General features: G+C 41.0%; 1 long non-coding RNA gene across 1 annotated transcript in view; it reads right to left on the reverse strand.

Annotated features, from left to right (window-relative positions):
* Positions 1-12,316, reverse strand: part of LOC136705850 (uncharacterized) — a 243,157-nt gene extending 230,841 nt beyond the window's left edge. The window contains exon 1 of the long non-coding RNA XR_010804092.1: positions 12,131-12,316. This is a non-coding gene — a long non-coding RNA (uncharacterized lncRNA). The remainder of the gene's footprint in view (positions 1-12,130) is intronic.
* Positions 12,317-13,655: the final 1,339 nt, after the last annotated feature.

Here is a 13,655-nt window from a genome sequence, read left to right on the forward strand (position 1 = left end):
GTGTGTGAAACAGCAACTTTCCTGATGATCAGAGCAGCAAGACTATTCACAAATATTCTAGTAGCATCTGCTCCTAATAAACACCTTCAGCACTGACCGTCAATTCTTATTATTTCAATGTACCTGATAATGTAATGAACAAGATCTTTTAGAAAAAGCAAAATGGGAGGGTCTGGCTACATGAAAGTTGAAATGTATGCATAAGTTTTCTTCATTTTTCATAAATAATAGATTCTGATGTAGTATTACACTGTAGTAATTGACTTCCCACACAACATTGTTCAAATATGGAAATTTAATATCTACAATTCTGTTTCCTCTAGAGTATTTTTCAGCAGTGGCAGCAAGCTTACACTCATTCCTGTGTGTGTGTGTGTGTGTGAGTGAGAGAGAGAGAGAGAGAGAGAGAGATAGAGAGAGAGAGAGAGAGAGAGTATGAAAGAGTATAAGAGAGTATGAGTGAGAGAGAGAGAGAGAGAGAGAGAGAGAGAGAGAGAGAGAGAGAGAGAGAGAGAGAGAGAGAGAGAGAGAGAGAGAATATGTAAGAGAGTCATTTGATCACTGACAGTATATATAAACTCTGGAGCTTTTCCGTCTGGAGCTGGTCTCTTGTAGTGTCTTAAATGTAGTGAGCACTTTGTAAATGTTGTTATCTGATTCGGCTGGCCACCGTAGTTGAAAGTCATCACGTCTCCACTTCCTGTATACATCATTTCAAATAAAAAGCCCTCTGCAGGATTTTCATGACAGTCTGAAGCTGTGGTAGTAATAATTCTGCTGCACTGTGAGCTGAGGTGTTTTTTGTATTATTAGTGACTGTGAATGTTAAGCTACCCCCACACTTCAAAGTGGTATTGTGATTGTGTTAATTAATTTGAGTGTTGTTATTACTATTGTAATGCTGTATTAGATAGAATGTAGATGAGCTGTTTACAAAGACTTTGGCTTGTATTGTTATTTTGTACAAATGTAGATATAAGTATTAAGAAGAGGATTCGATATCGGAAGTTACCAAACATTAAAAGACTTTTATCTTGGAACATCACCAGTATGCACCTGCTCAGCTTAAAACCGTTTAGCCATTCATGCTAAATAGAGTATTTCATTTGGTTGCTAAAATGAATGATGACTGTTTGATATACAAGATGACATAAATGTTATAAGCAGACCTTGAAATTGAAATTTACATGTGTTACACAACACAACCTAGTTTTTCACACTGACTGTGGTAGCTGTTTACATATTTGTTGCCATGCTATAATTAGTGTCCGGCTAAGACATCTCATTTTGTATTAGGTGTTTTGTTTTGTTTTTTCCTTTATCCTAAGGTTGAAAAACACTAAATTTGAGCCAGAAGTGCCACCATGGATATGATTATTATTAATATTATCATTAGGGCTGTCACCAATAAATTTATTATTATTATTTTAAGGTCTTCAAAGCTTCAGGCATAACATTTAGCGTAATATTCGAATATTCGTGGGGGTGTTTTTGTTCAGAAATCCACATCAGACGCCAGCTTTAAAGTCCTGAGGCAGTGCTACAGCTCACTAACTCGTGCATACATGGTGCCACAAAGACCAGGACGTGTTCATCTTAGTGGATTACTCAGCTGTAATGATAAAAATTAACTGAAAAATGAAACTAGCTTTTTTAATACAATAAAAAAATAATAATAATAATACTGACTGTCTGCTTCTATTCATGCCATCTTTATTTTATAGGAAGTGTTTGGCTCTGACAGCACCATGGTGTTAGAAATATTTCTTAGTTTAGATTTAACACTCAAGAGATTAAAAGAGAGGGATTCAGACAACAAAATTCTGTTCAAAATACAATTTAAACATTGAATTTCTGCAGATCTCAGCAAGATATCTACACATGGTGTGTGATGTGTGCCATCTTAAACAAGTGCTGCAACCAAATAAACGAACCCAATTTGAAACTCTCAGGAATGCCTAAGGACTGTATGTACACATATAAATCGCATATTTAAAGCAAAGCGCTGGAACGGAGTTTAGAATTGGAACTACAGTCTTAGCTTATCATTCTGTTTCAATAGTGACAAATTAATGTGTGTGCAAAGCTAGTGTAATGTGAGACTAGCTTTATCAGCACGGTCCCAACAAGTCAGGCTGGACTGCATAACTAGCATTTGCTATGAATAGCTGTCTGTGGCCAGTGGCAAGGCTGGCAAAACTGGCAAAGCTGGGTTTATCATGCCTGAAGAGCAGGGGAAATGTAGGCAAACTGGGAGTGCGGTGCCCCCTCTGCCACTCCGTTGGCTGCTCAGTCCACTTAACGCACACTGCAGGCTGACTAATTACCATGGGGCTCTCTCTGTGCTCCCCCAACAACACCCTACCCCCCCCACCAACACCCTCCCCTCTGAGCTCAACACACCCCCACATCCCCTGCGGGCATGGGACACGCTGACAGTAATCTCCCTGTGACAGCGCTTGGACGTGCCGTCATTAAGCCGTCCATGTTATTGAGATGATAGCCCTGAGAATGTGGCCACCGTGCCAAAGAGAGTGAGCTGTGAGCTCTTCCTCTGTGGCTGAAAGACAATGAGACAGAGTGACAGCGCACCCCTTTCCCTGCAAGCCATACCATACTCAAACTGCTCTAATCCATGCCTTTAAATGCACCGTTGCCAAGGGATATTCTACCGTCTGCACGTTGGATTTAATTAAATATAAAACTGAGTTAAATATATCTCTTTTTCTGAAGGAATGCATTAAAAATCTTTTTTGAGCTCGCACCAAGACACGGAATGGGTTTGGACAAGCCAGCGTGATTTAGGCGCACAGGAGAGCTCGCCTGTGTCCAAGCTCCCTATAAATTAAAGAAGAAAAAAAATATCCACATCCTCCCTGTGCGAAACAGAGGAATATTATGATCAGACGCAAAAAAAGCGAGAGGCAGAGAAAAGAGAAGAGAAAAAGTTTCCTCCATCACCCCCTCCTCTTTTCCCCTTCTCCTTTTCGTCTCGGAGTGGCCTGACAGGGGAACAGATGGCAATTTAAGCGGAGAATTTATGAGCGCCACATTCTTAATGTTGCATAAAGAAAAGAAAAAGACTCGCATCAAACCCACTGACAAATGTACTTGCTAATATTAATGCACTCCTCATTCATCCAATATGCTTCCTAATTGCTTTTCTGTACACAGTAATATGGCACCTGCTGCTCAGCCCTTGCTCCGGCGTTGGGGAACGAGGCACGGGCGGCCGGCGCCACCGGCCCTCTCTCGCCGTGATGGATGCAGGGCCGTGCATCACACACCGCGCCTGTCAGCCAGCGTAATTAAAATTTTAGACTTACAGCGAGAGAGAGAGAGAGGGAGGGAGGGATAGAGCGAGAGCAAAAAAGTGAGAGAGAAAGGGGGGGGGGGGTAGAGGGGGGGAGAGGAGTGGTAAACAATCAGCATACAAACACAGCCACTGCTCAGAGCCATCTTTACAATTAGGCCTCTCGCCCTGTACACCTCTAAAGCAAAAAAAAAAAAAAAAAAAAACACACGCAGACAAGACACACATAGCTGACTTTATTATACATATATCAAATGGACAAAATGTTTACTTACTAACAATATGTTTTATTTCAAATATCTCACTGCAAATCAAACGCACCTCCAATTTGTTAAAGCAGAAGAAGCAGGCAAAGAAATTTTAAATGTTATTTGGTTGTTTTTTTTTCTCACCAACTACAAAATTTCTGCAGATTGTAAAGAACATGCTACTTTGACATGATATAAATACATTTAAAAGTTAGATATGTGTTCTTTTTGTGAAAATATTCACAAACCAAAGAAATCAACCAAGTTTAACGGCATGCTAGATTAGCGTGATTAGCGTGCTAGATTAGCGTGATTTTTAGCATCACCAGCTACATGCAGCACAGCTACACTCAGGCATTTTACAAAGTAGTTCAGCGCTCCTTGCCCTCTACAGCTTCTGGCTTATTCTATGCAAAGAAATGGATGATTTTAACATGAGGCCATTAAACCTGATGACCAGAATTAAGATTAGCCATCAAGTAAAAAAAATAAAAGGCTAGATTTTTTCTTCATTCCCTCTTGTATGTCTTCTATGACTTTTATGGCAGAAATTGATTCCTTTGACATTTCTTGAATTAGGCCTCATAGTTAATATGTGGAATTACACCTTGTGCAGAGTCATTTGGGATCATGTGCGCGACTCCCTATAGCTCCTGTCATTAACTCTATAACAGCTGGTGTTAAATGCACTAAATTGTAATATAATGAGCATGTGAATTGCAGGCAATTACAGAGTTAAATTGAATAAATCCTTAGAGCAATAAATTGTCCTTTCTTTTTACATCAAGCCTAATTGATGCACATTCTTATTCCTGTGTATGGCATTCTGAGAGAAAACGATACAAAACCAGTTTTATTCCGAAGAATCTTTTTTTTTTTCCTAAAAGCACATTTATGAAAAAAAAAAAAACATGTATTACTTTCATTAATGCTTTCAATACTTATATTTGCAGTACCACATAGAACAACCATTGTTTTGTCAATCTAGACACTGATTCTGAATATATCCACTGATACGCTATTAAAATAATAATTATTATAAATTGAAAACTATAATAATTATAATAATCATATAATATTAATAATTATAATAGTTATTATAATAATTTAAAATGGAGAGAGAAAGGAAGACCAGAGAGAGAGAGTGAGTGAGAGTGTGTGGCAGGGAGAGAGAGAGAGAGAGAGAGAGAGAGAGAGAGAGAGAGAGAGAGAGAGAGAGACTTGAGACTTGTAGACTGTTCTCTGGCTCTGGCTGGTTGTAAGGGAGTAACTCTGTTATGCGTGTAATGGGGGGTGTTGAGCACCTGAAGGCACATGTCAACACGGGATCCCAAGAGCTGGCAGCAGCCAAGGGCCTCAGCTCTACACATCTGCTCTGCCCATTTTCAGTGGCCAACCTGCGCATGTGCACACCCAAGCACAATCAGATATGCCCACACTAACACACACACACACACAATCTGTTTCACAAATAGCACACAGTAATTGTTTTCTCATTAGCTATTTGTCCAATTACACTCTGAAGTTGAATGCATTGTATGTACAGGTACACGTAACGCAACTGCAAGCTCAGGAGATTATCAGTGGTTTGTTAAACTTTCCCTGTTAATGTGTAGGTAGAGAATGCTCGCTTGGTTGCCAGTTCTTACATTTTCTCACCACCTGAAAAGCCCAGCCCACAGCAGTTAAGCGCGTAAAGAGTCAGGAAAACTCGCGTGAGCTGCGTTCACGCTGCCGTACAGACGGTATTTAACACAGCATGGGCACCCGCACGCAAGCCTCAACACCTTCCATTACCGCACTCATCCGCGCGATCAGCGTCGCGAGACAGCTGCAAGTTCCTCCTCAAGTCCCCCGTCCCTCCACCCTGTTTTTTTTCTTTTTTTCTCGTCACAGGCAGCACTTGTGAGTCAATGTCACCACAATTCCACAGCACGCGCACGGGCCGGCCCCGGGCCTCCTGGAGCCAGGTAATAATTGGGCTGTATTTTATGGTTTGTGTATTTTAAGATTGTGAGAAATGGCTCCACTGAATAAATCATTCATACATTTAGAGTGATTACCGGAGCGGGAAGTGGGAAAGCTGGATCACCCAAGATAGATTACCCATAATGCATTTCAAGAAGGCAACTAATTAGCAGAAGAAAGGTCAAGTAAAACCAGAAAGTGATTAGAGAGAGGAGACAGAAAAAGACGAGAGAGGGGGAGACAGAGAGGGAGAAAGAGGAAAGAGCGAGAGAAAGAGAAAGAAGTAAGAGGGAGGGGGTGAGAGGAGAGATTGAGGGAGAGAGAGAGAGGGAGAGAGAGAGAGAGAGCTCTCACACACTCCCATACATTTAGTCACTTTTGGAATGTTGCCAAATGCCTTTTTTCCGCCACTGTAACTGAAAGCGGTTGCTTCAATATTTAATGAAATGCTTATGTTGCGGCACCTGGACACATCCGCAGTTACGGTGAACCGTTGCCTCCCAAGTGGGTCATTACTGTAGCCATTTGCAAAGGGCGCAGGCCTCTCTCTGCCCGCAATGATGCCAGTCTTCAGGAATCTGCTGCAAAACAGCAGGGGACAGTGGGGGCTGTGCGGTTGCTCATCTACTGGGAGGACAGTGTAGAGGGTGAAAAACAAGCTGCAGAGGAAAAGAAAAAAAAAATCTACAGCACAACAGCGTACTCGGGGCAATGCTACTCCCATAGAGCCCCGCTATTGCAAACCCTGCAGCCAGACTCCTGCTACCAGCCACACATGGGGATTACAGCTTCAGAATGACACAGTCATGCTGGACATTTCCTCCTGCACAGCACTCAATGCAGGTTTACATTTGCAACTTAGCCCCCTTTTTTTCCCCCTTACACCCCCACCCCCTTAATGATCCAATGCATCAATACCATCAGCCATCAACGGGGAGCAGATGTCCTACGTTAGAGCATTCTTCTCAGGGGCTGGGAGCGGCGCTTTAAAAGGCATTAGTCTGCGCAGTCCTGGCTGACTTGCTCACCGTGGCCTGCCATGCGCTTCCACAGGCAGGTGATCCCAGGGCCTAATGGAATTTAATTACTACAGCCACATTAATCATGCCTACAGTGGAGCACCCACTATTTTATCACCACTCTTAGGGGTTATTAGTACAAATACACTGTCAAACTGCATTATGTGAGCAACGTTTTAGGTGCCATCCCTTGCACATTTATTAAAATCTATATCAATATCTATCACCAGACACTTTTCTCAAAAGTGCATTAAGAGCCTTCTGATAAAGTTTCCTGCCAGCAGGTGACTGTGGTCTGTAAAAAGTTTCAGTTCATTAATTTTGTCCTGCCATGCCTGTCCATCGCTGGGCAACTGATGGGATGAGACGGGCAAGGACAGAAATGGTAGGGATTAAATACAACACTCTGAAATGCATTATTACCACAATGGAGCACAGGGCATCAGACAGTTCATTTCATTAGAGGCAATGCAAAGGGGAAGATACCTTTCCTGGTCTTTGTTGCCTTGCATCTCTCCTTGTGTAGTAGAAAAGGTAGCGTTTTAAAAGCCAAATGCTGACTGGCAAAACCTGAGCAGTGTTCCCTCCTATACACAAAGCAATAGCTCATCTGTCATTGTGCATACGAAATAATTCAGACTTAGAACATGAAGGTTGCTGTCTCTTATGAACCACTTATTTATGACCTTTAAGTTTTTTTTTCTTTCCTTTCACCACTTGGGTTTGAAGTGTAAATTATAGGGTCATATAAGACAGAAAAATACCATGTGACAAGTCATTAAGCCACTAAATGTTTCAGATTACTTCCCTGTATAAATAAGACTTGAGAGGCATCATATTCACACGTCTGCATAACCTTTCCATATAAACTGCTGTAAATTAACACACCAAGCACACGCTCACTCTAAAAGAGCACCTAAGATCAACTTAAAACTTACAACTTTATTCAAACTCAAACTCACTCACCCACAGACCAGGTGCTGGTTTCTTCTGTTTTAATTATTATTTCTAGTCATGAAATAAAAATCAATAAGTGGATTCCCTGGTCCCTCGTTATCCTGTTGCACATATTTTATAGTAAAATAAAACGGCACAATAATAAAGTGTGGAATTTGAGCCCCGCTGCTCTGGATACTCAAAGGTCAAGGAAATTAATTTTACTGACTGTAGAGGGGGAATGAGGGAAGGGAAAAAAAGAAAGGAGTGAAACCACAATAAAACTCGTAATATGAAACATTTCAGCAGTCGGAATTTCACCATTCATTCTGTCTCATATAATCCTGATTTTTTGCCCTCTGCATAGCCCAGTCTGACTAGTCACCAAACGTACCCAAAGCAATGACATCTGAACTAATTCACTGGCTTTAACTTGGGCTTTTGTGTTTCCAAAAGAATTTCAAAAGTTTCAAGATGTGAATACTTTTCTGAAAGTGATTTTTTTTTTTTTTTTGCTTTTTTTAAAATCCCAGGCAAGTAAAAAACTCTTCTGCAATTCATAAGCTGAATTTACAATATGAAGACACCAATGATGATTATAATCAATCCTTTGATTTCTGGACGTGCTTTTCTGTGTGTAAAATAGCTAGTGATGTTCTGCATGACCAAGGCACAAAAGATTATTGAGCCCAACACTTGAATATGACTGCATTCAAAACAGCGCGCGCACATAAAAAAAAGACTATGAACATCAATGCAAGGGCCTTCAGCTCTACTTTGATCTGGATGCACCTATCAATGAAAACAAATAATGTGATCTGGATCTGAGACATAGTTAGCCATCTCGCAATCAGTAAACTGCGCTAGGCTTTGCCCATGGCATCTGCAAGAATGAGATGGGTACTTTTGATGAAAGTGTATGAAGAGAAAGACACGAAGATTCAAGCTGAGGGCTATACGGCTGGGATTAGTGGTGTATGTGTGACACAGTGTTTGTTGGGTGGGTGGAGGGTGGTGGTGATGACACACACACACACACACACACACACATAGCAGAGAATTCTGAGTGGTGGAACCCTCTGGATCTCTGCCACTCATCTGGCCACCTTCCTAACCAGGGCAGAAAATCAAACAAGTAGGAAAGAATTAAATAAAAGCGAGGAAGAAAAATGATTTCTTATAAATAGCAGAGTTCGCCAGAAGGCATAGGAAATGAGAGCAGCGAGGCGCGGGAGAGGAGCCTGAGCTTGACACGGGTCTTAAAATTGAGAGGGGGCGGAATCAGGGACCTACTGCGCAAAATGGCTCCAACCAAAGCAAGGATTAGTGTTCCTGCTTCCACGGCCAAGATTCTCCAGAACAACTAATCACCTTCAAGTTCTCTCCTTCTTCTTCTTCTTTATTTTTTTCTGCTCCATTCTCTCTCTCTCTGTCTCTCTCTCAGCGTCTCTCACCCCCCCCACACCCCTTTAAAGTATCATTTCACCCCTCTCAGTCATTATGGCTAAAATTAAGCAGAGAATGTTCTGCCAGCGTAGATTAGACACATCCCTGGCTTGGAACTCAGCAGAGGGTGTTGTGTCAGTTTCAACGTCAAGCAAAAACTGCGCTCCTCCACTAGCATCCACACAGGAAGGCTGGGGGAAATAAAGGCAAGCACATCTGTGCCATGCCGTCTCACCGTCTCGCTCTTCTCTTCCCTTCCACTCGCTACCGACTCCATGCAAGAGCTCTTAGCAAGAAAACATTCTGAAGTGATGGAGAACAAATAACCAGCAGCCATTAGAAACAGCGAATGAGTCACCATGCAAAAAAGCTACCAGACTGCTTTGTGCAAACGTGGGAACAGATGCCTAGCACTTTTTTTTCCCCCTGACTGAACAAGTGTAACACACGTTGAGCTATAAATAACAATTGACAATTTAGGTGCAAGGAAACATGAAACGATTACAAACACAATGCAGTACAATCCACTTGTTTTTATAACCACATAAATGTTCTATATAAATTATTCTGAATCCATTTTGCTGCATATCAGTCCACTGCATGCACTAATCAACTTTCTCTTTGTAGTTGATATTTAGAAGAACACAAAATGTCCAAATCAGCAAAGCAACCCAGATAATGCAAAAGCTGCAGAGGAAAATTATAAATGTATTTGTAATTAGTTGTTCTAGAGGAGTGTTAAACTAGAGCAGTGTGCTTTCAGAAGTAAAACGGTGTGTCTACCTACTTAATGAAACATTCAGCACAACGTCATCAGGCAAGCAGAACACACACAGAAGAGACAGCAATCCTAATCAAAGCATAACTGATCAAAACGTAAAAAAATTCATTTTTTTAAAGATGCACAATATATTCACATAAGTGTCTGTATGAAGCTGTTTAAAATATATATTGGTACCAATAAATTATTAGTTTAAACCCTTATTTGAAGGCATATATGTTGTACTCACAGAACAATTAGGCGATGGTGGAAATGTTATTCAATTTGCTGCATTTGTAATCTTCCACTTTAATCTAATGCTAATTAGGATACACTTCCAATTTCAATTCCTACATTTCATAAAATCAGCATCAGCACTGCTTCACAATTCTCACAGTGGTGCATTCCTAAATATCTTTGCACAAAATGCATTTCAAAACAAACCATACACACATCACCCACTCTTCAGCTCCAGAGTGTGAACTGAAAGTCAAATGAATCAGACCACACTCGCAAATGACTGGCAAATATGCAAGTAATTTACCGTTAAATTCTGTAACAGGAAAGCCTAATTGTACAGCATGTCCAGCCTAATTGAATTGTGCTACATGTGCATTGCTGTTATGGAAATAAAAGTGACAGGAGTGATGGGAGATTGAGAACACAGAGATGAAGGAGAAAAAAGGCACAGATTCACAGTAATCTGAGAAAATACAAGAAATACAATTAAATAAAATGAAAAAAAAAAGACAGAGCCGAATCACTGTAGAAATGAAGAAAACATGCATATTACAATAAAGTTATTGTTAATGACTGCCAAAAAGACAATACTGAACACAGATAAATGTTTAATTCAGCACAACTTTTTGTCGTGAGCCATAAACTATTTTGTACAATGTATAAAAAAATTAAATACATACATTGTACAGTTCTATTCCATAAAAACAGAAATCTAACTTAATTACACATCATTGAAAAAACACAACAACATTCTTGAAATCCTAGACTCTGCCCTTGTTCCTGTCCAGTACTGGCACGATGGCGCACCATCTGGGGAGGTCTCCCTCTGCTGGTCAGAAAATGAAACGCAACTGACCCTGTCACTGCCTACTGTGGCCTCTGCCCAGAACAAAGGCTGCATGCTGTGCCAAATCAGCCTGTGTTTCATATGTAAAATGGGGGTCTGGGGTGAGTTTACCACACACACATATACAAGCACACCTATGTGTTTACATATAAATATGCACATATATATGTGTTTTTGTGCCCGTGTGTGTGTGTGTGTGTGTGTGCGCGTAAGCTCACCTCAAAGCCCACCTCCCCTCAAAATCCCAAATGTATCATAATAAAAATATTCTTAAACTCTTCCCCACTGACTGTGCTTCTTGCTTTTAGACAGCGCTGAGTGAAAAAATTACTGCACCCTCATTTTGTTATCATTAGCATAATATCAGTGGGATTTCTAATAAATGCTAAATCTACTATCATTTTTTGCCGCTCTCGCCAAAGAAATTCAAATTTAATTAAATTCCTCTAAAACAAGAAGTGTCTAAATGTAAAAGAATCTTATCCCAGTGATCTTTGGCAGCAGCACAGCGTGTGGAGGCGTTTGTTTCTCAGGAGACTGGCACATTTAATGTCTCCTTTGTTTTTATTCTGCTGCCACCATGGCAAGGTCCTTTCATGAAGACACCATGACTGCAGAGAACTTCATTCTCGTGTGGAAAATCTCACAGATGTGCCAACACCCTCCTTTGTTGCCAAGTGTGTGGACCTGCTTTGAACCGCTGACTGACGGCACAGGGAAGCCGTTCTGAGCACAAATGTAAATTATTGTTACTTACACATTTAACCCGCCACCTACAATAGCGTTTGGGCTAAGCTGAGGAATTCTGAAATCATGTTGCCCTCTTTTGGCTGGTATGTGTGACTGCAATGGGTTTAGTGGGCGAACATTTGTTGGGCGATAATTATAAAGGCTTAAAGAATGTGACATGAGGTATAATCATTTCTTGTGATAAAAATGCCCCAATATAGAGAGCTGCTCTTTTTAAAAATATATCTCAATCTGTGGATATCTGGTGTGGCGTTTAATCTTGTAAAGTATACCCAATAATATTCAGCACTGACTTAGTCTTCTCGTCCTAACGTTTATAAAAAGCTAAGCACATCAATCAAAAGAAATTAACCGGAATCTGAGCAGCTCTGATACAAATGCGAGAAGGAGGACAAAAAATAACATAATCCCATGTTAAATGACAGAAAAATAAAAAAGCATAATTGAAGCAGATTGACAGAAATGACCTCAACCCTGTAATAGCCTTAGAGCTGTCCAGCTGGCCTCAGCCCTGCAATCCCATTCTGCTGAACATTTACCTCTCCTTCACACTCTCTACCCACTCTTTCCCTTCGTTATTCCCCCACCTCGTTTCATACTCACTCTCTCTCCCTCTCCCTCGCTCAGTCTCTCGCTCCTCCTCAGACCTGCGGGTCACTCCAGCAGGAACAGGAAGTAGCCGTCCTCCATTGCAGCGCTCCTCACCTCTCCGTCAGCTTTTTTTTTCCCCCTCGCCGCTCCCGCAAGCCCTCTGCACTTTGAATTTTCCCCCTCTTCTGCAAAGATAAGACACAAAACCCTGGCAAATGTAACTCAGCACTGTACATCCCTTTCAGCCTCCACACCTATCTGCTTTGCTTTCTCTTTTTTCATCCCTCTTTCTCCTCTCCGAGCTCGGCGAAGAGAAGAGGTGGGTAGTTTATTCAGTAATCTCCAGAATGGCTGTTCTAAATAAAGATGCTCTTCAAATTCCATTATATGTCTAATGGTCTATCACTGAGGGAGCACTACAGATCTGATTTAAGCTCGGAACAATGCAGAAAGGAAAGGAGGGGAGGGAAAAAAAAGGAAGCTTGTTGGGTGACAGGTTTCACTGCTGAGAATTTTACTGCCTCATATTTCATGTTGTTGGAAGAAAAAAGAAAAAAGACTCCCTTAAAAGGCCTTCAGTATTTAACGTGCAAAAATACAGTACAGCAAATAACATCCCCTAATAAAGCACAATCAGTCATAAGCAGCACTCCTCTGAGCTGAATCAATAGCGCCAATGCTGCATGTTGCTCTCTCCGAAGTCTAATAATTACTCGTGTTATTAATCTCGTCTTAATATGGCAGTAATGTGATAGTAAATTTCAGCTTAGTTGAAATAAGTGAAAATAATATAATCATAAATGCATCTCTCAGGGAAATCAATTTAAAAGGGGTGTGGGGTCCAATATCATGTAAAAAAGTTCTAATCCTAAATCATGCATATCAACCAATATTTCTCAGCACTCATGTGACCAGCATATAAATGCCATTTCACACTCTTTTATTTTTTCCTCTCAACAAAGAAATATGGATTTTTATTTCCATGCAAACAATTTTAATAAAAAGCTATTGATGGGCTATTGATTGGGCAGCCCACGGGCACAGCTCTCGGACCCAGTGCACTGCGATCATTATGTCCTGAACTCTCGGGTTCATTTTCACAGATTTGGTCAATATGAGCTGCAAATGCTTCTGGCCTTTTTACTGCATCAGTGCACCATTTTTGGGGTTTGTTTGTTTGTCCGTTTTTTTCCTTGTCCCCATACCAAACTCGATTATGAAGAATACGTACAAGGGAAACAGCACTTCTCTAGCACGGTTACAGTACTGACACTGAACGTAAGGAAACATAAGGGGGTGGGGGGGAAAGAGTAAAAGAATATGTAGCACCAGTTCAGTTCTATTGTCTTATGTATTGCGAGACTAATTTCAATCCAGTAAGAAGACACTACATCAAACAACAATGCAGACAGACGAACAAAACGCTCAACTAACTGCAGCAGTGGACCAAGACAACAAATCTTAGCGGTCACAGCTTGGAAATTTGTGCAGTCTCTGCAGTCTGAGTGCTCCGCTGACTTCTTTTCAGCATGTCTCC

The sequence above is a fragment of the Hoplias malabaricus genome, chromosome 8, assembly GCF_029633855.1.
Source record: "Hoplias malabaricus isolate fHopMal1 chromosome 8, fHopMal1.hap1, whole genome shotgun sequence".
NCBI classification, from domain to species: Eukaryota; Metazoa; Chordata; class Actinopteri; order Characiformes; family Erythrinidae; genus Hoplias; species Hoplias malabaricus.